The 24,268-nt window shown below is 38.6% G+C and overlaps 1 protein-coding gene across 5 annotated transcripts in view; it reads right to left on the bottom strand.

Moving 5' to 3' along the window:
- Nucleotides 1–24,268, bottom strand: part of FRS2 (fibroblast growth factor receptor substrate 2) — a 108,598-nt gene that overhangs the window by 40,447 nt on the left and 43,883 nt on the right. For 2 of the 5 annotated variants that reach the window (XM_032170712.2, XM_058424978.1), the window contains 2 exons: nucleotides 8,384–8,479; nucleotides 7,277–7,319 (listed from right to left, as the gene is read on the bottom strand). The exons of 1 other annotated variant lie outside the window; for it this stretch is intronic. The gene's annotated coding sequence lies outside the window, so the exon portion shown is untranslated. Of the gene's footprint in view, nucleotides 1–7,276; nucleotides 7,320–8,383; nucleotides 8,538–14,111; nucleotides 14,260–24,268 lie in introns of those variants that run through there. 2 more of the 5 variants (XM_032170713.2, XM_032170714.2) reach the window with 2 other exon arrangements.

The following is a 24,268-nucleotide window of genomic DNA, read 5'->3' as shown; positions in this document are numbered from 1 at the left end:
ATATATGAAACATAAATTTTATGTTTAGACTTGAGTCCCATCCCCAAGATATCTCATTATATATATGCAAATACTTTGAAATCCAAAAAACCCCTGAAATCCAACTGGGCATGGTGCTCACGCCTATAATCCCAGCACTTTGGGAGGCCAAGGTGGGCAGATCAAGAGGCCTGGAGTTCAAGACCAGCCTGGCCAGCATGGTGAAACCCCCATCTCTACTAAAAATACAAAAAATTAGCCAGGCATGGTGATGCGTGCCTGTAAACCCAGCTACTCAAGAGGCTGAGGCAGCAGAATCACTTGAACCCAGGAGGCACAGGTTGCAGTGAGCTGAGATTGTGCCACTGCACTCCAGCCTGGGCAACAGAGTGAGACTCTGTCTCAAAACAAAACAAAACAAAACAAAAACCTTGAAATCCAAAACACATCTGATCCCAAGCATTTAGGATAAGGATAAGGATAATCAACTTGCATTAGAAACCAAGATTTGGGTTCTTGGTGTGCTCTTGCTACCGGGGTGTCATTGCATCTAGGAGGCCCTCTGTGCAACTAAATTTTATATTATTTTGTGGAGAATTTGCATAACAAAATATAGAAATAAACTCATGGAGAATATACTAAGACTATGAAGTTGAAAGATTAATACAATTATAGATAGGGTATTTTCACTTTTTATGAATGTGTTTTGAAAATAATGCATCTGAATAATATAAGGGAACCTAAATTTTAAAAAATATAAACAACACACGCCATTTTTGTTGCAAAGAGGAAAAGGTGACAAATGTATAATGTCAGGAATAAAAGAGGAAGTTCAGTAGAATCCACCTTAATTCAAATGGACATGAAGTTAGTTGGATAAGGCAGGAAATTAAAACACACATACCACCTCCACACACACCCCTTACCTTAAACATTTTCTTTTAGCTTAGACATATAAAAAGGCATGAATTTACCAAACTTAAGGCCAGGGCCTCTTTTTGTTAATGGGAGACTGCTCATTAGAATTCTGTATTATGTTTCTCATACAAACCTTACGTAAGTTGTATGTTGTTTGAAATGGATCAAGGAATTCTATTTCTAGCAACATGGTGCGTTAGATGTCCAGACTGGCTCTACTGTTGGAATCTGCAATGCTTTATATATATATATATGTTTTTTTTAAATTTTATTATTAAATGTTTTCCTACTTTGGCACAAATGTAAAAAGCTACGAAAGGTGGCTCTTGACTTTGAGGTAATTTCATAATGCTGCTTAGAAAACTGCAGACTGCAGGAGACAGATTATATAGATTAAGACTGCCTTGCATACAGTTGCAAATCCTCAAATCCACAAAGTACAAATGAATGAGCAGTAAACCTACCTTGTAGAAGATGACGGCAAGTAAACTTGCCTGCTTGATCTTGATGCTGGTATAAGGAAGAAAATCTCTTGCAAGAATTTATAAGTATAAGCCAGCTCTTAAATGAGTTTGTGGAGACGAAAAAGGATGAAAAGGCATAAGTAACATGAAAAATAGACTATATGTCTAATTAGAGTTATAGAAGGAGAAAATAAGAGGCATTATTCAAAGAGATAATGATTAAGAATTTTCCACAATTATTCAAAGACATTATTATTATCCTCAGATCCAGGAAGCCCAAAGAATCCCAAGTGGGATTACAAAAAAATAAAATGATGGAATGAAAAAAATAACGCCTCAATACATTATACCAAACTGCAAAACACTAAATGGGAAGGAAAAAAAAAGGCTTAAGACAGCCAAATAAAAGGGTGATTACTTACAAAGGAAGGGCAATTAAGACTTCTCAACAGCAATACTGGCAGTCAAAGTACTGGAATAATGTCTTCAATATGATGAGAAAACAGAATTCTACACACAGAGAAACTACCTTTCAAGAATGAAGATGAAATAAAGACATCTTTAAACAAAGAAAAAAGTGTCTTTTTCACCAAAGGATCTTCACTAAAGGAAATTCTGAAGAACGTACTTCAGGTAGAAAAAAAATTATCATAGAAGAAAGGTCTCAGATCCAAAAAGGAACAATGAGCCAAGAAAACAGTAATTAGGTAAATAAATTTAAACAAAGATTTACTACCTAAAACAGTAATTTGTCTCAAATTCTGTATGTATGCATAAGAAGAATATGCCAAAACTAAGATAACAGACAACAGTGTTACAGGTTGGGAGGAGGACAACCAGAGCATGCTAAGTTACTACATTATTCAGGAATAGGTTAAAGATACTGATTAATTTGGACTTTCCTAAGAAAAGCATGTTAAAATAGACAGAGCAACCACTAAAAGAATAAATAATATATTAATTATAAACAAGTATACATGCATGCAAGGTATGGAGAGGAGATGGAAAGAGACAAATATATATGTCTAACTCAACACAAAAGACTGGCAAGAAGGAGAGGAAGAATTGGATAAATAGAAAAACCACAGAAGGGGACAGAAATATATGTAAATCAGAGCTGGGCATGGTGGCTTACATCTGTAATTCTAACACTTTGGGAGGCTGAGGCAGGAGGAACACTTGAGTCCAGGAATTCAAGACCAACTTAAGCAACATAGTGGGATAACATCTCTAAAAAATTAAAAAATCAGCCCAGCACAGTAGCGCATGCCTGTGGTCTCAGCTACTTGAGAGGCTGAGGTGGGAGGATCGTTGAGCCCAGCAGATCGAGGCTAGAAGATCGTGCCACTGCACTCCAGCCTGGGCAACAGAGTGAGATCTTGTCTCAAAAAAGAAAAAAAAAATTAAAAAAAAAAAAACTAAATCTATCAGTAACACAATTGACTAAAATTCTCCAGTTAAAAAATAAAGATTGTCATTCAGAACAAAAATAAAACTCAACCTTATTCTATTTACAAAACTCCAACCAAAATATACGAAAAACTAAAGAATGAAAATACTGGCCGGGTGCGGTGGCTCACGCCCGTAATCCCAGCACTTTGGGAGGCTGAGGAGGGCGATCACCTGAGGTCAGGAATTCGAGACTGGCCTGGCCAACATGGGAAACCCCATCTCTACTCAAAAAACGGAAATTAGCCAGGCATGGTGGTACGCACATGTAATCCCAGCTACTCAGAAGGTTGAGGCACGAGAATTCCTTGAACCCAGGAGATGGAGGTTGCAGTGAGCTGAGATTGCGTCACTACACTCCAGCTTGGGCGACAGAGTGAGACTTCGTCTCAAAAAAAAAAAAAAAAAAAAAAAGAATGAAAATACTACAGTAACCAAAAGAAAACTGCAACTAGCTACATTAATCCAAGAAAACAGCAATAATAACAATTAAAAAAAAACTGTAAGGCTAAAAGTGTGTTTAAATAGAGGGCCCTTTCATAATAATAAAAATTCAATTCAACAAAAAGATAAAACAATTCTAATTCTAAATTGTTTCATTATTTTGGCTTATTATTAATGTACTTAATAGCATACATTCAAAATAAATAAAGCAAAAATTAACACATCTATAAGGAGAAACTGACAAACCCATAGCCATGGTGAGAGACATTAATTACCATGTCTTTCTTACTACAGAAACTCATAAATCAGTCCCCAAATAAAACTAAACCTGAATCCAAAACAAAACCAAGATAGAGAAGATATGAAGAGAACAATTAACAAGTTCTTAGACATAAATATAACACTGTACTTAATAACTGAAAAAGTTGCATTCTTTCTAAATACACATGGAACATTTATAAAAATTAGCCATATTCTAGGTGGGAGGATTGCTTGAGCCCAAGAGGTCAAATTATTTTAATCCTTTCATTTCCCTCCATATTTTAGAAATTAATCACTTAAACAGCAATCATTTCAAAGCAAAGAGACTATCTGATTATGAAAAATAATATGATGCTCACGTAATACAGGGCTGCCACTGTTCAAACTAATTCACATCTTAAATACATCACATTTATGCCCTCATTTAAGATCAACACATCACTGTAGGGATTAACAAAAAAGGATAAAAAAACAAAAATAACACATTTAAGTATCTACATCAATGCCTATATCTAGATCTCATTTCAAGTATTAGTAATGGTGCCCACAGTAAAATCTTAACAGCATCTCAGGTAAATGGGATGTTAGTTTGACCATTCTCACTGTCCTCGAATCATTATTTTTACCAAATTGGCTACTTATTTGTCAGATACGCCCAGAACCCATCTTTGGATGCCTTGAGGAAAAAACACTCAGTTTTTTAAAAAGAAGAAATGGAACAAGTAGACAACACATTTTTAGGAATTTCCAAATCATTCTGAAATTACAGTGCCAAAGAAATACACAATTACAAGGAATACATTATTTACTTGGGACTATTAATACTGTATATATGACTGAAAAGGATCAGTTGGAAAGATGACATTTATTCCAAGATAAATAATTTAAAAAACAATAAAAATATGTATCTATCACGCAAAATAAATTCATTGCCATTTCATCTACCATCAAAGCACTGTCCCCAACTTTAACCCCAAACACACACATACATACAAGGCAGATCTTTTTCATCTAAACTGTAAGCCTGTGGCTTACATGAAAACAAAATGCTTTTAACCACACACAAGCTCCAGCGCTCAGATTTGTAGTTTCTACATGCTGCCCACACAGCACTTTGTGAGCATGTGATTAGGAGGAATGATGCATAATCACACCACATTCCTTCCCTCAGCTCACACATCGAGAACTTGCCCTCTCAGCTGCATTCTTCTCCAAACAGCCATGGTCACCTTAGCAACCCTGTACTCCTAATATGGACAGCTGGTCCATTTAAAGTCAGTACTTCTTGGCAGGGAAAACGCTTGTTCTTCAAATTGGGGGAGAGAGGAGAGGTTTTCCTTTCAATACACATTACAGGGGTTGATTTAACTTGATCAGCACTTTTGTTACGTGGCAGCAATTTGTGTTGAGTTTCAACCTATTCTGAATTTTGTTTTTTTGTTTTTTAATCTAAAAGCACGTAGCTGAAAAAATAAAATCAAGCCAGCTAGTAAGGAATTCTAAGAGTGGAACATGAAACAAAAAGGTATCTAAAATAACTGTTCTTTTATAAACTATACAATGATCCACATTTTTGTGTATTATGTTCAACCTCAGCTAAAATGAACTGTAACACCTGAAGCCCTAATACACAATAAGAAATCAGGGTCAGAAGACCCATGTCTTTTTAATATCATAGTGTATTTTTGAACAACAAAAACACTGCTAAACTTCAAAGTCCCATAACACCAAGTAGACTATCAATCTGCATTTCCGTATTCCACCACCTACATGTGAAATCTCTCTCAGCCTTTCCACAGGCTTAAATGTAAGCTAGGTGTAAGCCAAGTGGTTACTATTATATATCTGAAGACCCTTCAGACTTAAAATGACCTAGAATGGCACTGGATTCCTCAAAAACAATCTAAATCTCTGCCTCTAACAATAAAGCAGTGTCTGAACCAAATTAAGCCATTTGGGACTTTTGGGACAGAAGACACTGGTTTATAATCCAGTATACCTGATTTTCACACTACAAACAAATAATTTGGTGGGGAGGGGAATACTATATTCTGAAAAACACAAGATCAAACTGCTCATTTCATCCCCTCGATGAAATTCTAATTTCCCACCATCAAAACTAGACACATAACCTTTAAGTAAACAGGCATGCTCAAAACCAGAAATATGGCCAGGCATGGTGGCTCACACCTGTAATCCCAACACTTTGGGAGGCCAAGGCAGGCGGATCACCTGAGGTCGGGAGTTCGAGACCAGCCTGACCAACATGGAGAAACCCCGTCTCTACTAAAAATACAAAACTAGCCAGGCATAGTGGTGCATGCCTGTAATCCCAGCTACTCAGGAGGCTGAGGCGGGAAAATCACTTGAACCCAGGAGGCGGAGGCTGTGGTGAGCCGAGATCGTGCCATTGCACTCCAGCCTGGGCAACAAGAGCAAAACGCCATCTCAAAAAAAAAAACCTAGGCAACTTAAATGTATGGCATTCATTCTAAATTGGAAATACTTATGAAATACTTTTCTATATAACAGAGGTGGACCAATTCCATATTAATAAATGTTCCTTTGACTATGGCCTACAGTATTCAGTGCCTATATTTTTGTCTGTATATGTGTGTTTTTTAAACTTCTCAGGCTATGAGGTTCTTCCTGGTTAGAAACAACTTCTTTCAAGTTAAGACTATCCTAGTAATTATACCTTTTATACATAGGAAAGTATTGGCTGATACTTTGGCAGTATAAGATTAGTAAAAGAACCTAAAGCCAATCCTACTACTGTTTTCCTCATTTGTAAAATGAGAATACTATCTATTCTATTTATGCAGTGTGGTAACATTTCAAAGTAAGAATAATAAAATTACTACGCCATACAAAAGACTCAAAATTAAAGAAATTGGAGAAAGGGACTATGTTACCTGATGTATAATTCTCTTAGTTTTTAAAAGGGATGGCGGGAATATTCAACAATGAATAGAATAACAAGTCAATATCAACTTCAGTACTTTCTGGTCTTCCCACCAAAGATCTTATAAATACTTAAGTGCTGATATATAAATTAATACTTCTTTTAAAAAGCCTTAATCTTGGCTTCACTTTCAGCAGGTGTGTGAATTCCCTTCCTGCTATAGTTTGAATGTGTCCCTTCCAAAATTCAGATGCTGAAATTTAATGGCCAATGTGATAGTATTAAGAGATGGGACCTTTAGGGGGTGACTAGGTAATGAGGGCTCCTTCCTCATTACCTAATTAAGGCCTTTATAAAAGAAGCTTTGCTCAGCATTAGTTTTGCTTGCCCTCCACCTTCTGCCATGCGAGGACATGGCATTCCTCCCCTCTGGAGGATGCAACCCTTACCAGACAAACAAACAAATCTGCCAGCCCCTAAGAGAGCTTCTATGAACCCTCTACTCCTCCAAGGCACGTAGGCAATGTCCACTGAGTAAAAGATAAATGAGCCCCAATGGAAGAACTTTTTTACTAAAAAGGATAAACCCACTCAATAAGCTCTGACCATGAGAAGCAGTATTTGAATTTTAAAGGTGACTACTTTTATCATACCCTTTCATCCTAAATTCAAACAAGATGATCTGTGTCTTGCTAGCAAATTCTGACATAGTAAAACAGTAGCTAATAAATTAGTGAGAATCCTATAATAAAGAAAAGATATTAAATAAATACATTGAAACAAATTTTTAAAAATCAAGAGCAATTAAGCCTTACTCAACAATATTAGTTTTATTACTATATTTACAATTTCTTACCTTGTGGAATTCTCTTCTGAGAAAAACAGATACAATTTTGTTCCTAAAAAAATTTCAGGTAGAAAGTGGAAATGTTAGTTTCAAGAGAGTCTATTAAAAATGAAAAATTACAAAATGCTAACAGAGTACTTTCAGAATATTATGCTATGACATTTGATATTATGAAAGCTTGAGAGACAGTTGGTCTCTAATAACAAAAGTATGTGTTATAAAAAAACAAAATTTATTACTTTTATTACAAAAATACTTATTCTATCCACTAAATATCAAGTCATTTTGCTAGGTGCCTGATGATATGTGGCAATTTTTATATTCTAAAACAGCTGTTAAGTCAAATAGATTTTACTCTTTCTAAGACTTGATGTTCTGAAGGGTACTTTTTTTTTTTTTTTTCGGTGTAATTCACATAAGGTAAAAAGCATTTCTTTGAACAGTGTTTTTTTTTTTTTAACATATTCACAAAGTTTTGTAACCATGACCACATCATCTAATTCCAGAATATTTTCACCACTCCAATAAGAAACCCCATACTGAAGGGTATACTTTTAATCCTAGGAAGAAACATATGAAACAAATTTAATTTTTAAAAATATGCAAGAAGCATAATGATCAAAATTATGCTGTAAGATACACCACAGAAATACACTTCTTAGAGCTGTATGGTAGAATTTGTACTACAAAGTAAAACCAAAAATACAAGGTAACTTTAATGTCTACCTTTTTTTTTTTTCTTTTTGAGACAGTGTCTCACTCTGTTGCCCAGGCTGGAGTGCAGTGGCACAATCTCAGCTCACTGCAGCCTCCATCTCCCGGGTTCAAGCAATTCTTGTGCCTCAGCCTCCCAAGTAGCCGAAATTACAGGTGCGTGGCAACATCCCTGGCTGATTTTTATATTTTTAGTAGAGACAGGGTTTCACCATGTTGGCCAGGCTGGTCTTGAATTCCTGACCTCAGGTGATTCACCTGCCTCGGCCTCCCAAAGTGTTGGGATTACAGGTATGAGCCACCATGCCCAGCCTGTCTACCATATTTTTTAATTAAATGATTTTCAAAGTAGATAACTATGAAGTTAAAAAAAAAAAAAAAAAAAGATTTGACCACACTTACCAAGCTGGTTGACACGCCACAGCTGCATCTTACTTTATGACAAATGGACTGTTTCATCACTTTTGCATCTGGGCATCTACTTCTTAATGGTCATTTCTAAAATATAGGTTAAGTTATTAAGAATGTTACTCTTGAATATATTATAACAAAACTCTTTAAGGATAATTATCTAAATTGTAGTGACCAGAAAGAACTCTCAAAGCACTTTTTTCCCCTTTGAGACAGGGTCTCATTCTGTCACTCAGGCTGAAGCACAGTGGCACCATCACACCTCACTGCAGCCTCAATCTCATGGGCTCAGGCGATCCTCCCACCTCAGCCTTCTGAGTAGCTGGGACCACAGGTGCATGCCACCATGGCCAGGCAATTTTTTAAATTATTATTTGCAGAGACAGGGTCTCACTACATTGCCCAGGCTAGTCTTGAACTCCTGCACTCAAGCAATCCTCCCACCTCAGCCTCCCAAAGTGCGGGGATTACAGGTGTGAGCCACCATGCCCAGCCTCAAAGCACTTCTTGAGCAACCTTCTCATAAAAAACATTATTAACAGAGCTGAGACTGAGGTGGGAGAGATAGAAAACTGGCTATTTGCCCCACAGGACTAGAACTCTTTAGTCCTCAATTCTTGTCACCCAGTGGGACCTTGCAACTCCTGAGTGCCATTTACAGATTGGAAAAAAAAAAGAAATATATGGGAGCCCTAATATAGTACATTCTGAATACAACAACTTGCTTATTTATTATAAACAATTATCATTAATTGTTATAAGCAATTATTATTTTTGTTTATTGTCAACTTTCCCCCTATAACTAGAAAGTAAACCACAGAAGGGGTTTTTGTTTTTATTTACTGGTTGTTGTTTTTTTCTTTTGAGACGGAGTCTCACTCTGTTGCCCAAGCTGGAGTGCAGTGAGGAGATCACAGCTCACTGCAACCACTGCCTCCCACGTTCAAGCAATCCAACTGCCTGCCTAGCAGTTGGGACTATAGGCGCGCTCTACCACGCCTGGCTAATTTTTGTATTTTTAGTAGAGACAGGGATTCACCATGTTGGTCAGGCTGGTCTTGAACTCCTGACCTCAGGTGATCCGCCCACCTCAGCCTCCCAAAGTGCTGGAATTACAGGCGTGAGCTGCCACACCCAGCCTATGGGTATTTTTCAAGCACCTAAAACAATGAATTCCATGCTATAAGCATTCATAGGGATTTACTGAAATGATTAATAAACAGATGAATTTTTTAAACTTAAATTGATGAAATATTTAACCTTCCAGTACTATTTACTTATTTATTTATTTTTGAGACAGGGTCTCACTCTGTCGCCTAGGCTGGAGTGTTGTGACGTAATCTCAGCTCACTGCAACCTCTGCCTCCCAAGTTCAAGCGATTCTCCTGTCAGCCTCCCGAGTAGCTGGGATTACAGGCACATGCCACCATGTCTGGCTAATTTTTGTATTTTTAGTAGAGACAAGGTTTCACCATGTTCGCCAGGCTGGTCTGAAATTTCTGGCTTCAAGTGATCCACCTGCCTCAGCTTCCCAAAGTGCTGGGATTACAGGAATGAGCCACCATGCCCAGCCTACCTTCTAGTATTTTAAAATGTCACTACCCATGTAGTGTTCATCCTAAGAGCTCCAGTTTCAAAAGATATTCATATTATTACCACTTCCACTCTTACTACCATGGTCCAAGCCACAATATTTTGCATACACATTAGTATAATAGTTCCCTGTCTGATCTCCCAGCCTCTCTCTTGCTCACCTCAACAAGTCAGTGAGATTAGCCATTTTCAAAAGAAAGTCAGATCATGTCATTCTTCCAATCAAATCCTCCAATTGAGTCCAGCTCAGTAGTCTAAAAGCCAAATTCCTTACAAAGGCCCATAAAGACCATGATCTGCTATCCCCCCACCCCATCTCTCTGACCTCATCTACCACTGTCTCCCTTATTCATCCCATTCAAGCCATACCAGCCTCTTTCCTTTCCTTAAACTTATCAAGCACCTTCTCACTTCAGGGTCTCAGGACTTGTTTTTACCTCTGCCAGTAACAAAAGATCTCTCTCTCTCTCTCTCTGGCTTATTTCTCGTCTTCCTTTAGGACTTTGTTTTTATAAGTCATCTCATCAAAGAAATCTGCCCTAGTGTCCTGGGCAAGCCCAAAATAGCTGTCTTAGTTTTCCTTATCTGGCAAAGAATTTGTAAGGAATAGTAAATTATGAATTTGGGAGATGGTAATCTTCAAACATATCATCAATTTTTAGATGTTTCTTTGTGTCTAAACATCTGTAGAGCTAACACTGTTCCTTTTAAAAGATTCTTACGTGTTCCTGACTTCAAAGCAATAATGAAGATGTATCTATCACAGTGTGGTTTTTTTAAACTGTTTTGTTTTTAAATCATCTGTACCATAACTCTAGAACAGAGTGGTAGAAGATTTGAATTAAAAGAGTACCATTAAAAAACAAAAACCAGCAAAATAAATGGCATTCCCTTTCCTCCCACTTCGTTAGGGATTTCTGTTTGGGATTACCGTATGGTTCCAGGTAATCTCAGGAAGTTTAACTGCTTCAAATTTATCTGTTACCTTTAGGTATCAAGACTACCAGGAAAGAATCAAAAGAACTCACTAACTCTTAACATGACTAAACTAGCTATGACATGGTAGGATGTTTAAACTTAATTATTTTTTCTTTACATAAACAAACTCCCCCTAGGCTAAGCCCTCCTCTGCCTTTTAAACATTCTATGGCTGGCAAACTTCAGGGTCTTAAGAGAGATAGCCGGGGACAGAGAAAACGGCAAGTCTGACTCAGTGATCACATTTAACAGTCTCTGAAAACCAAAACGAAGATACAGTTCTGGCAAGAGTTCTCTAGAATTGCTGCAGAACTGACTTATCCACATACCTTTCATCTGAACAATCTATTTTCACTTACTTTAAGGTACATAAAGCATTTGTTATGTGCCTATCAGACCTTAGGTATAAAAATAAACCAAAAGTACAATGAAAACAATTAGCAGGGGTTCCAAAAGTTGGATGATGAAATTTAATGTTCAAATCTGCTTTGTTTGGAAAGTTGGAGAGAACCCTTGAATATTTTTGTACCGAAATGCTCCCACTCATTTAGAAATCAGACTTTTAGCAAGTTCAACCACTTGAAAGCTAGTAATATTAAAAACTTTTATTGAGCAACTTCTATGTGCCCCATATTTACATTAGTTAATTCTCAGAATTTCCCAATCAAAAAGGTTAAAGCACACGGTGGTTACCTAACTTGTCTAAATCAGAGATAGCCTCAGGATTCCAAATCCCAGTTTGTCTTGTTCACTATTATAATCTGCAGTAAACTGGAATACAGTTATTAATGACAAATCCCATATTCGTGCCAAAGGAATAACATGTAAATCCAGACTGTTTATGTAAAAATTTGCTTAAAGCCAGGCATGGTGACCCGCAACAAGAATCCCAGTTACTTGGGAGGCTGAGGCAGGAGGATTCTTTGAGCCCACGAATTAGAGTCCCGCTTGGATGATGTACCTAGACCTTGTCTCTTTAAAAAAAAAAAAAATTATTAAAAAAAAAAGAAACTTTGCTCCATTCTTGCTTCAGACAAGAGGACAAATGAAGAGGATTCACTGCTATACATTAAGAGTAAACCTGTGGCATTAGGGGATTATTAAGGGCATTAAGGGGTGAATCCAAAGAATGTGCCACACTTAGGTCTAAAAGAATTGAGTAAAAATAAGCTGGCCGGAGCAAAGCACAATAATTGGTTTTCAAATCACCTTTAAATGACTGATTGTTATTCCACACACTTAAGAAAAGTCAGGGAAAAAATGTCAGGGTTCGATGGGGTGGCCATACAGGTGTTCATCAAAAGTTTCTGCACTGGCCGGATGCGGTGGCTCAGGCCTGTAATCCCAGCACTTTGGGAGGCCGAGGTGGGTGGATCACAAGTTCAGGAGATTGAGGCCATCCTGGATAACATGGTGAAACCCTGTCTCTACTAAAAATAAAAAAATTAGCCAGGCGTGGTGGCACGCGCCTGTAGTCCCATCTACTCAGGAGGCTGAGGCAGGAGAATCACTTGAACCTGGGAGGCGGAGGTTGCAGTGAGCCGAGATGGTGCCACTGCACTCTAGCATGGGTGATGGAGTGAGAATCCGTCTCAAAAAAAAAAAAAAAAAAAAAGTTTCTACACTTTTCTGACGATCTGAAATATTTTTCTCTCTCATCTATCTACATACATACACATGTATATGTTAAATTTTCTTTAAAGTAATTTTTAGAATTTACAATAAAATTATTAGTTTTATTAATTTTCCTAATTTTCTTTTTCTAAAAAATCCTCTCATGTGGAACACATTCTTGACATTATCAGATAACACTAATTGGCTTTAGTTCTTCATACTCAATAGCATCTGATTTTATAAGTGTCATTAATGAGAAAATATTGTGTAGGAATATTTTCTTTCTGAATCGTAAGCTTACTTGGTTATTATTAGATTGAACTACTGCCTATCACACAGTAAAAGTAATATACCCACTGTATTTTAAAATGAAAATCAAGGTAATTCTTTATCAGGACACATTACCCAGGAAATGTAGCCTTATTATACTAATGTCCTAAGTTATTTGGAAAAAGTGAAAATTCCTTAGAACAAATTATCCCCATGATTAAAAAACATGCCATTTAAACATCAATACAACTTACTTATTTACACAGAGAAACAGACTGATCAATTTAAAGTTTCCCAAAGGATGGGTCAGGCACCATGGCTCACACCTGTAATCCCAGCACTTTGGGAGGCTGAGGTGGGCAGATCACCCGAGGTCAGGAGTTGGAGACCAGCTGATAAACATGGTGAAACCTGTCTCTACTAAAAATACAAAATTAGCCGGGTGTGGTGGTGCATGCCTGTACTCCTAGCTACTTGGGAGGCTGAGGCAGGAGAATTGCTTGAACCCAGGGGGGCAGAAGTTGCAGTGAGTCAAGATTACACCACTGCACTCCAGCCTGGACAACAAGACCAAAACTCCATCTCAAAAAATAAAATTAAAATCAAAATAAATAAAGTTTCCCAAAGTACTAAATACATATGCTAGTCTTCTAAGTATTTGTGATCTGGAAATTATCAGCAAAAAACAACATTCTTTTAAAAAAACACATACCACTTGGTTGAGTTTATGGTGCTAAAGAAAAAAAAATCTCCCTCACAGTCTCCACTGCACTGATGGTTAATAAAGATGAAGGAAATGAAAGGAGAGGAAAGAGAGGACACGCGTTCTCAAGATACCAATTATAAACAATACAACTTTATTTTTTTTAAGCCTTAGGATTTTAGTGTTCCTTTCTCAGGAACACTAATTCATGTGCAGACCTAGAATTAGGAACATATAAAGATAATGGGATGGTCTGCATGGTTTTGAAATCAGTGTTGGGGGTTATCACCTGTGGCATTTGCTTGTTTTGTTTTGTATTTTAAGGAAATGCAGATCACGGAGCATATAGATATGTATTGTTTCTTGAAACTTTATCATACACACACAGTCTCTCTATATTCAGTTTGTCTCATCTTTCTCTCCTTTCCTTCCTTCCTCTTGAATACTCACAAACAGTATGAATAATGCATATTTAAATACTTGTGGTTTGTATAAAAACATGCTATACACATTCCAGGCCATGACATAAAATGCATTTTTTTTAGTAAAAAACAGTATTACATCTTAACATTGTGATTCGATTTAGAGCATCAAGGTAAAAACTTTCAGAGTGGAGGACTCTCCAAGATGGCTGACTACATGAAGCCAGGAGAAACAGCTCCCACCAAGGGACTGGGACATCAGGAAGATTCGTGCACTCCTAGCAAACCTGCAGAGGGAAGGCATTAAGATCAGAAGGAAGAAAGATAACAGGGCACAGCTGAAGTGGGAGGAAGCTGGGAACCCTACACAGGGCTACCAGGCACCAGGACTAGTTCCTGGCCCCCAATGATTCCTGCAGAAGGGGTGAGTTGAACAGGCAAGGAACAACCTGCTCTCACCAGGGGCCTCTGGAATCCCAGCAGGAAGAGACCCCTCCGCAACCACGGACACTTGAGTTGGCAGGGACAGCTACTTAGAGAAGTGGTAGTAGCAGAACTCCAGCCTGTGCCAAGTCTAGAGGGTTTGGTGCTGGAGCCTCTGTAGTGGAACACGGCCAGGGATGCCCATTCCCCTAGAATTGACTTGCTCCCACGGGAGATTTTAGCCCTAGCGAAACTGTCAGATCTGAACTTTGCAGAGCCAGTCTTGTCCATGAAACAGGGCCAGTTTGACCTGAACACCCTTCAATCAGCTGGCCTCTCCCAGGGTCCCACCCTGGCCACACCTGCATGCACTGCAGCCCCCAGGTACCTGTGTGTGCCAGTAGGAATCTTGCCTTCCCTTCCCAGCCAGGGCGTCTGCACCCTGCCATGCCTCTGCTGCCATGAGTGCACCCCCGTCCCCTATCCCCCACCATACCACCACTGTCACAGGAGCACTGGCAGCAATGAGACCACCAGCCCCTGCCGCCGACACTCCTGACTGCCCAAAACTAAGCATGGAGAACAGCAGACTGCCCCCATCAGTGCCCCATTCTATTCCTTGCAGGGACCCCCTGCCCTCCTCCAGCCATGCTGCCGCCCAGCTGCTGCAAATGTCTGCATGGAGGCTGGCACCCTGGTGCTGGCTAGCACCTTGCCACAGTCCACACGTGTCCACACGTTGGCACGTGCAAATGAGTACAAGGACCAAGCCTGCTGCTATCACCCTATGAAGTGCTTTGGCTGGCACTTGCCCATTGGAGTGTGGTAACCAGTGTTCCTGGAGCACTGGAATTTAATATCCGGCCAAACCCAGCTTCATAAATGAAGGAGAAATAAGATCATTTTCAGACAAACAAATGCTGAAGGAATTTGTTACCACCAGACCTGCTTTACAAGAGCTGCTGAAAGAAGTACTAAATATGGAAAGGAAAGACCCTTACCAGTCACTACTAAAACAAACTGAAGTACACAGACCAGTGACACTACAGAGCAACCACACAAACAAGTCAGCATAACAAGTTAACATCATGATGACAGGATCAAACTCACACATATCAATACTAACCTGCAATGTTAATGGGCTAACTACCCCAATTAAAAAGCACAGAGTGGCAAATTGGATAAAGCAACAAGACCCAATGGTATGCTGTCTTCAAGAGACCCATCTCACATGCAATGACACCCATGGACTCAAAGGAGTGGAGAAAAATCTACCAGGGAAATGGAAAACAGAAAAAGCAGGGGTTGCAATCCTAATTTCAGACAAAACAAACCTTAAACCAACAAAGATCAAAAAAGACAAGGGCATTACATAATGGTAAAAGGTTCAATTCAACAAGAAGACCTAACTATCCTAAATATATATACACCCAACACAGAAGCACCCAGATTCATAAAGCAAGTTCTTAAGAGATCTTCAAAGAGACTTAGACTCCCATGCAATAAGTGTGAGGCTTTGACACCCCACTGACAGTACTAGACAGACCTTTAGGGAAGAATATTAACAAAGATATTCAGGACCTGAACTCAACACTGGACCAAATGAACCCGATATGCATCTACAGAACTCTCCACCCTAAAACAGAGTATACATTCTTCTTATCGCCACACGGCACATACTCTAAAATCAACTACACAATTGAACATAATCCTCCGCAAATGCAAAAGAACCAAAATCATACCAACCACCTTTCTGCACCACAACATAATAAAAATAGAACTCAAGACTAAGAAAATTGCTCAAAACCTTAGTTACATGGAAATTAACCTGCTCCTTAGTAACTTTTGGGTAAACAATGAAATTAAAGCAGAAGTCAATAAATTATTTGAAACTAATGAGGGCAAAGATACAACCAGAATCTCAGACACAGCTAAGGCAGCGTGAAGAGGGAAATTTATAGCACTAAACGCTCACATAAAAAAGTCAGAAAGACCTTAAATAAACAACCTAAAATTACAACTAAAAGAACTAGGGAAGCAAGAGCAAACCAACTCCAAAGCTAGCAGAAAACAAGAAATAACCAAAATCAGAGCTGAACCAAAGTAGACTGAGACACAAGAAACCATTCAAAAGATCAACACACCCAGGAGTTGGCTTTTTGAAAAAAATTAATAGACTGCTAGCTAGACTAATGAAAGAAAAGAGAAGATACAAATAAACACAATGAGAAATGACAAAGACAATGTTACTACTGACCCCACAGATATAAAAATAACCATCACAGAGTACTATGAACACCTCTATGCACACAAACTAGAAAATCTAGGAGAAATGAATAAAAGAAGAGCTGGTACCATCTGTACTGAAACTATTCCAAAAAAACTGAGGAGGGACTCCTCCTTAACTCATTCTATGAGGTGAGGCATCATCCTGATACCAAAACCTGGCAGAGACACACACATACACACAAAGAAAACTTCAGCCAATATCCTTGATAAACATAGATGCAAAAATCCTCAACACAATACAAGCAAGCCAAATCCAGCAGCACACCAAAAAGTGAATCCCCTACAGTCAAGTAGGCTTTATCCCTGGGATGCAAGTTTGGTTCAACACACATAAATTAATAAATGTGATTCATCACATAAACAGAACTAAAGATAAAAACCACATGATCAATAGATGCAGAAAAGGCTCTCAATAAAATTCAGTACCTCTTCACGTTAAAAACTCTCAACAAGGCTGGGTGCGGTGGCTCACGCCTATAATCCCAGCACTTTGGGAGGCCAAGGTGGGTGGATCACGAGGTCAGGAGATCGAGACCATGCTGGCTAACACAGTGAAACCCCGTCTCTACTAAAAATACAAAAAATTAGCCAGGCGCGGTGGTGGGCACCTGTAGTCCCAGCTACTCGGGAGGCTGAGGCAGGAGAATGGTGTGAACCAAGGAGGCAGAGCTTGCAGTGACCCAAGATCACGCCACTGCCCTCCAGCCTGGGCGCAAGAGCAAGACTCCATCTCAAAAAAAAAAACAAAAAACAAAAAACAAAACTCTCAACAAACTAGACACTGAAGGAACATACCTCAAAATCATAAGAGCTATCTATGACAAACCCACAGCCAACATCATACTGAATGCGCAAAAGCTGGAAGCATTCCCCTTAAAAACCAGCACAAAACAAGGATGTCCTCTTGCCACCACTTCTATTCAACATAGTATTGGAAGTCCTGGCCACAGCAATTGGGCAAGAGAAAGAAATAAAGGGCATTCAAATAGGAGGTGAGGAAGTCAAACTATCCTTGTTTGCAGACAACATAATTCTGTATCTAGAAAACGCTAGTCTCAGCCTAAAAGCTCCTAGATCTGATAAACAACTTCAGCAGCTTCAGGATACAAAATCAATGTACTAAAATCACTAGCATTCCTATACACCAACAGCCATGCTAAGAGCCAAATCAGGAATACAATCCTGTTCACAATTGCCACAAAAAAAATAAAATACCTAGGAATACAGCTAACCAGGAGAGTAAAAGAGCTCTACAACAAGAATTACAAAACACTGCTCAAAGAAATCAGAGATGACACAAACAAATGGAAAAACATTCCGTGCTCATGGATAGGAAGAATCAATATCGTTAAAATGGCCACACTGCCCAAAGCAATTTATCAACTACCAACGACATTCTTTACAGAACTAGAAAAAAATTTTTTTTAATTTATATGGAACAACCACCACAAAAAAAGCCCAAATATCCAATGTAATCCTAAGAAAAAAGAACAAAGCAGGAGCCATCATGCTACCTGACTTCAAATTACACCATAGGGCTACAGTAACCCAAACAGCAGGTACTGGTACAAAAACGGGCATACAGACCAATGGAACAGAAGAGAAACCAAAAAAATATGGCCGCACAGCTACAACCACCTGGTCTTCAACAAACTTGACAAAAACAAACAATGGGAAAAGGACTCCCTAATCAACAAATGGTGCTGGGATAACTGGATAGCCATATGCAGAAGACTGAAACTGGATCCCTTTCCGACACCATCTACAAAAATCAACTCAAGAGGGATTAAAAACCTAAATATAAAACCCCGAACTATAAAAACCCTGGAAGACAACCTAGGCAATACCATTCTGGACATAGGAACTGGCAAAGATTTCATGATGAAGATGCCAAAAGCAATTGCAACAAAAGTAAAAACTGACATATGGGATCTAATTACATTAAAGGGCTTCTGCCCAGAAAAAAAAAAAAAAAAAATTAATAATAGAGGAAAAGAGACAACCTACAGAACGAGAGAAAATACTTGCAAACTCTGCATCTGACAAAGCTGTAATATCCAGCATCTATAAGGAACTTAAACATATTTTCAAGAGAAAAACAACCCCATTAAAAAGTGGGCAAAGGACACGTACCGACACTTCTCAAAAGAAGACATAAATGTGGCCAACAAGCATATGAAAAAAAGCTCATTATCACTGATCACTAAAAAAATGCAAATCAAAACCAATGAGATACCATCTCACATCAGTCAGAATGACTATTATTAAGAAGTCAAGAAATAACGTGTGGCAAGGTTACAGACAAAAGGGAATGCTTATATACAGTTGGTGGAAGTGTAAATTAGCTCAACCATTGTGGAATGCAGTGTGGTGATTCCTCAAAGAGCTAAAAACAGAACTACCATTCAATCCAGCAATCCCATTACCGGGTATACACCCAAAGGAATATAAATCGTTCTGTCATAAAGACATACGCACATATATGATCACTGCAACACTATTCACAATAACAAAGACATAGAATCAACCTAAATGCCCTTTAATGGTAGACTGGATAATGAAAATGTGGTACATATACAACATGGAATACTAAACTGTCATAAAAAAGAACAAGATCATGTCCTTTGCAGAAACAAAAGGTGAAGCTGGAGGCCATTATCCTAAGCAAACTAACACAGGAACAGAAAACCAAATACCCCATGTTCTCGCTTATAAGTGAGAGCTAAATGATGAGTACACATGGACACAAAGAGGGGAACAACAGACACTGGCTTACCAGAGGGTGGAGGGTGGGAGGAGGGAGAGAAGCAGAAAAAAATAACTATTGGGTACTAGGCTTAGTACTTGCATGATGAAATCATCTGTACAACAAACCCCGTAACACAAGTTAACCAATATAACAAACTTGCACACGTATCCCTGAACTTAAAAAAATAAAACTTCCAGAGTGAGTTTTCTTCTATGTCTTCAACATTACGCATAAGAGATGCATACAAATGTAAACGTCATCAGAGTCTGTGATTTTACTGTTTTTCATGAATTTTAATGCAATACACAAAATATTCACTATGAAGAGCAGCTTGGTACTAAAGCAGGTTTGCCTTTTATATGATCCCAGGGAACCGACATACGTGAATACCAAAAGACCTCAGTATTTGATAGCCTCTTCTTGAAGATGGTATCTTCATATCTGTGTGCCCCAGAGACTGCCACCCAGTCCATTAACTTCCTCAGAAGTGGATGCAATTTGTAGAAAACACACCTTGGCCCCCTTATTTTCTAGGCAATAATCCATAACTTCAAAAATAGAAGTCAATGAAAACCAGTTAAAACTTTTTTTTTTTTTGAGACGGAGTTTTGTTCTTGTTGCCAAGGCTGGAGTGCAAGGGCACTATCCGCCTCCCGGGTTCAAGCGATTCTCCTGCCTCAGCCTCCCAAGTAGCTGGGATTACAGGCATGCACCACGACACCCGGCTACTTTTGTATTTTTAGTAGAGATGGGGTTTCTCCATGTTGGTCAGGCCAGTCTCGAACTCCAGACCTCAGGTGATCCACCTGCCTCAGCCTCCCAAAGTGCTGGGATTACAGGCATGAGCCACTGCGCCTGGCCTACAACTGTTTTTTTTTTTTTTTTTTTAAAGACAGGGTTTCACTTTGTCAACTAGGCTGGAGGGCAGTGGCACCACCTCTGCTCACTGCAGCCTCGACTTCCTGGTTTCAAGTGATCCTCTTGCCTCAGCCTCCAAAGTAGCTGGGACTACAGGCATATGCCACCACGTCCAGCTAATTATATTTTTTCTATGTTTTCACAGAGACAGGGTTTCACCATGTTGCCCAGGCTGGTGTCAAACTCCTGAGCTCAAGCAATCTGCCACCTCGGCCTCCCAAAGTGCTAGGATTACAGGCGTGAGCCCTTTGGCCAAAAAATAGCTACAATTAAAAAAAAAAAATCTGCCTTTATCTGTCAGAAGGAAAACACTATCTTCATTTGTCAGTAGTTCTGGTAGGCTCTAAATATTTTTCAGCAGTGTACAGGATATAGAGACAATTTTTCCCACAACTAAACTCTAAGGTAATTTCTCATAAGTGGGAATTGTACAAAAGACAATGAAAGAAGGAATCGCCAACGTCTTCAACCAGTTTCCAACAAATTGAGAAGTAGAATTCATGTCTCATGAAGAGGTCTTCAATAAATCTATATCTCAAAGCACTCAAGACAAGCTATACCTGTTTTCTCTGAACTACTGCTGTGAAATACTGTTTCTTGTGAAATCCACAAAACTTTTAGTTAAGATAAGCCAAATGAATTCAGTGGTCCTCCCTAACTTGTGCCTCCTTCCTTATACATAAAAAAGTGCTTAATATTTTATATATAAATGCAATATAGGAAAAAAAATGCTAAGAAGAAGGGCAAAAAAGACAAGCCCTATAAATTTGCCATATTACAACATATTTTTAGAGTGGGGGGAAAATACCTGTGAAATCATTTTATATTTTACAGGTAAAGAAAATGAAGCAGCTTATGAGCAAGGAAAGAACTCAAGTTCGCAAGATAAATGTTTTTTCCCCCCAGAATTACACATTCCAACAAATTTATAGGACATTTTAGCTTAATACATGTATAACATATGTGTATTATATATGAATCAGAACCGACAGCAATGCCGAACAGTTTAAATAAATGCATGAATTACGAGTTAAAGGAAATTAGAAATGGCCTATGTGCCCTTTAGGAATGGCAGAATTCCAGTAAGAAATCTGTTTCCTTGGTGTGGCTCTTTAGGACAGTCTAGGGTCAGTGGATCACTGCTCTGGCCTCACACACCATTTCTTATCTAGATGATTAGTTAGATTCACCATTGGCAAATGCCCCTAAAGATAAAAAAAAAAAAAAAAGTACAGGTTAAGTATCCCTTATCCAAAATGCTTGAAACTAGAAGTGTTTCGAATTTCACATTTTTTTTCAGATTTTGGAATATCTGCATATACATAATGAGATATCTTGGGAATGAGACCAAGTCTAAACATGAAACTCATTTACACTTCATATATACCTTATACATATAACCTGAAAGTAATTTTATACAACATTTTAAATAATTTTGCCCATGAAACAAAGTTTGTATATACACTGAACCATCAGAAAGCAATGGTGTTGCTATCTCAGCCACCGATGTGGACAATCTGTAGTTGTTTAGCACCATCATCATTCTGCACACAGAAAAGGTTAACTACAGCTGTGAGGGCTTGGGAGGGTCTTTTTTCCCTTGTGAAGGATGAATAAGCTGTGTGTTGTGTGCCTGTGTTTTCACTGTAGCCCATGACATGAGGTCAGATGTGAAATTTTCAGTGTAGCATCATGTTGGTGCTCAAAAAGTTTTGAATTTTGGAGCATTTCAGATTTCAAATTTTTGGATTAGGGATGCTAAGTCTATATATGCCAACACTGTTTTCAAAAATGGACTACTGCTCATTTGAAAACTGATTCACTAAAAAGTTTGTATAAGAAGCATGAATCTTAAAAGTGGCAGAATAGAAGAATATGTAACATCAACTGCTTTTATGCAAAAATCCATTTTATACAGCTAGTACTGGACTAAAACAAAAAAATTATAAAGAAATAACAGTTCTCACATTAAAAGTTATATGCTAGGAAAGGTCAGATGGAGATAAGGACAAAAAGTATAGTATACTCAATGTTGACAATTTAATATTTAAACAGAACACAGATCACTTTTAATTTCATGGATATTTACCTTACATCAAGCACATCTCTAGCACCCAGCCCACATTCAGATGGTCTACAAGAGCATGTGTGTGGAAGGGCACTTAATCTACTCACTTTTGGCTAGGCACGGTGGCTCACGCCTGTAATCCCAGCACTTTGGGAGGCCGAGGCAGGTGGATCACCTGAGGTCCGGAGTTCAAGACCAGCCTGACCAACATGGAGAAACCCCGTCTCTACTAAAAATACAAAATTAGCCGGACGTGGTGGCGCATGCCTGTAATCCCAGCTACTCAGGAGGCTGAGGCGGGAGAATGGCTTGAACCCGGGAGGCGGAGGTTGCTGTGAGCCGAGATCACACCATTGCACGACGGCCTGGGCAACAAGAGCGAAACTCCGTCTCAAAAAAAAAAAATCTACTCACTTTTACAAAAACATAGCTGCCCATTTAGTCTTAAAGGCACAAGTGAATAAAATAACATTATTATGAAGTACTGTTTTGGAAGTATAGAAAAATCTGTAGGACAGACTTGTGCTAAAGTAATAATTAACGAGATGTGGTTTACGAATAAATACTCCAGTTTAATTGACATCATAGAAACTATGGGAGTTTGTCTTTACGATTTCTTCTTGCCCAAACCAAGTTGGATATTTCCCGGGTTAAATAACAGTTCTTGTTTATTTCTCCTAGATATCACACCTTTTGCCGTGTGTGGGGATGGGGGTGGGGCGGTCAAACTAAAAATACATAAACCAATATAAAATGTAAACTGGTAGAGAGGCTTAAGATCTACTGTTTACTCTAGGGAGAGCACAGATTCAAACTTTAAAAAAAAAAAAAAAGAACTCAATGACTTTCCTGATACAGAAAGGGAAAATTTTACTTGTTTTTCAACCTACCATTAGAGGGAACAAAAGATTAAAAATGTTGCTTTCAGGGTAATGTGTGTGCATACCCTCTCTTCCACATGTATTTGTCTTTGTTTCTCCCTCTCAAGGGGTGGGTGTGGGTGTGTGTATGTCTGTGAGAGAGAGACAGCAAGAGAGAGCGCGGGATGTTTTTCCCTTCCTCCCTCAGTCTCGGTCACTCTATATCCCCTCTCCTTTTATGTCAGCCTGTCTCTCACACTCAGTAACTCATTTCTAAGCACTGATATTCAGAAACAAAGCATTTTATCAGGTTGTAGTCTGAGGTAAAGTGAATTACAAAAATAGTCACAAAGTGAGAAAAAGAATCAGAAATTATTTAATCATCTGTTGAAAATAGAAAAAATTAAAGCCAGAAACTTTCAGCTTTCCTTAAACTACCTAAACACATAAACATGCCATACACAAAATCTTAATAAACATAGTAGGTTCAATCTAATAGATTCATTTACAGAATTTTGAGCTAAATGCATCAGGACAGAAAAAACATTAAAAGTCAGTTTAATTAAGTAGTTAGCACTGGCTTTGGAGTCATAGCTCTGAATTTATATCCCAACACCGCTATCACTAACTGTACAATCTTGGGCAGGTTACCTGCTCTTGGTCTATCTTTTAATCTCTAAAATGAAACTAATAAGTTTGTTGTGAGGATGACACAGATAATTCTTGTAAAACATTTAGCATGGTGGCACATATTGAGGGCTTCACATTCTATCTGAAACATCAGGTGCAGTGAACATCTATTATTCTTTTTGTCTGCTTGAACTTCTCCTGCCATATGATTTCAGAAGGTAAAACACTGGTTCCACAGCTTGGAGTTCTTGAGAACTCCACCCACGTTTTTCTTTTTTTTTTGAGGCAGAGTCCCACTCTGTTGCCGAGGCTGGAGTGCAGTGGTGTGATCTAGCTCACTGCAACCTCCGCCTCCCAGG

The sequence above is a fragment of the Hylobates moloch genome, unplaced genomic scaffold, assembly GCF_009828535.3.
Source record: "Hylobates moloch isolate HMO894 unplaced genomic scaffold, HMol_V3 SCAFFOLD_12, whole genome shotgun sequence".
NCBI lineage: Eukaryota > Metazoa > Chordata > Mammalia > Primates > Hylobatidae > Hylobates > Hylobates moloch.
The sequence above is the reverse complement of the archived record's forward strand: the minus strand, read 5'-3'. Positions and strand labels throughout refer to the sequence as shown.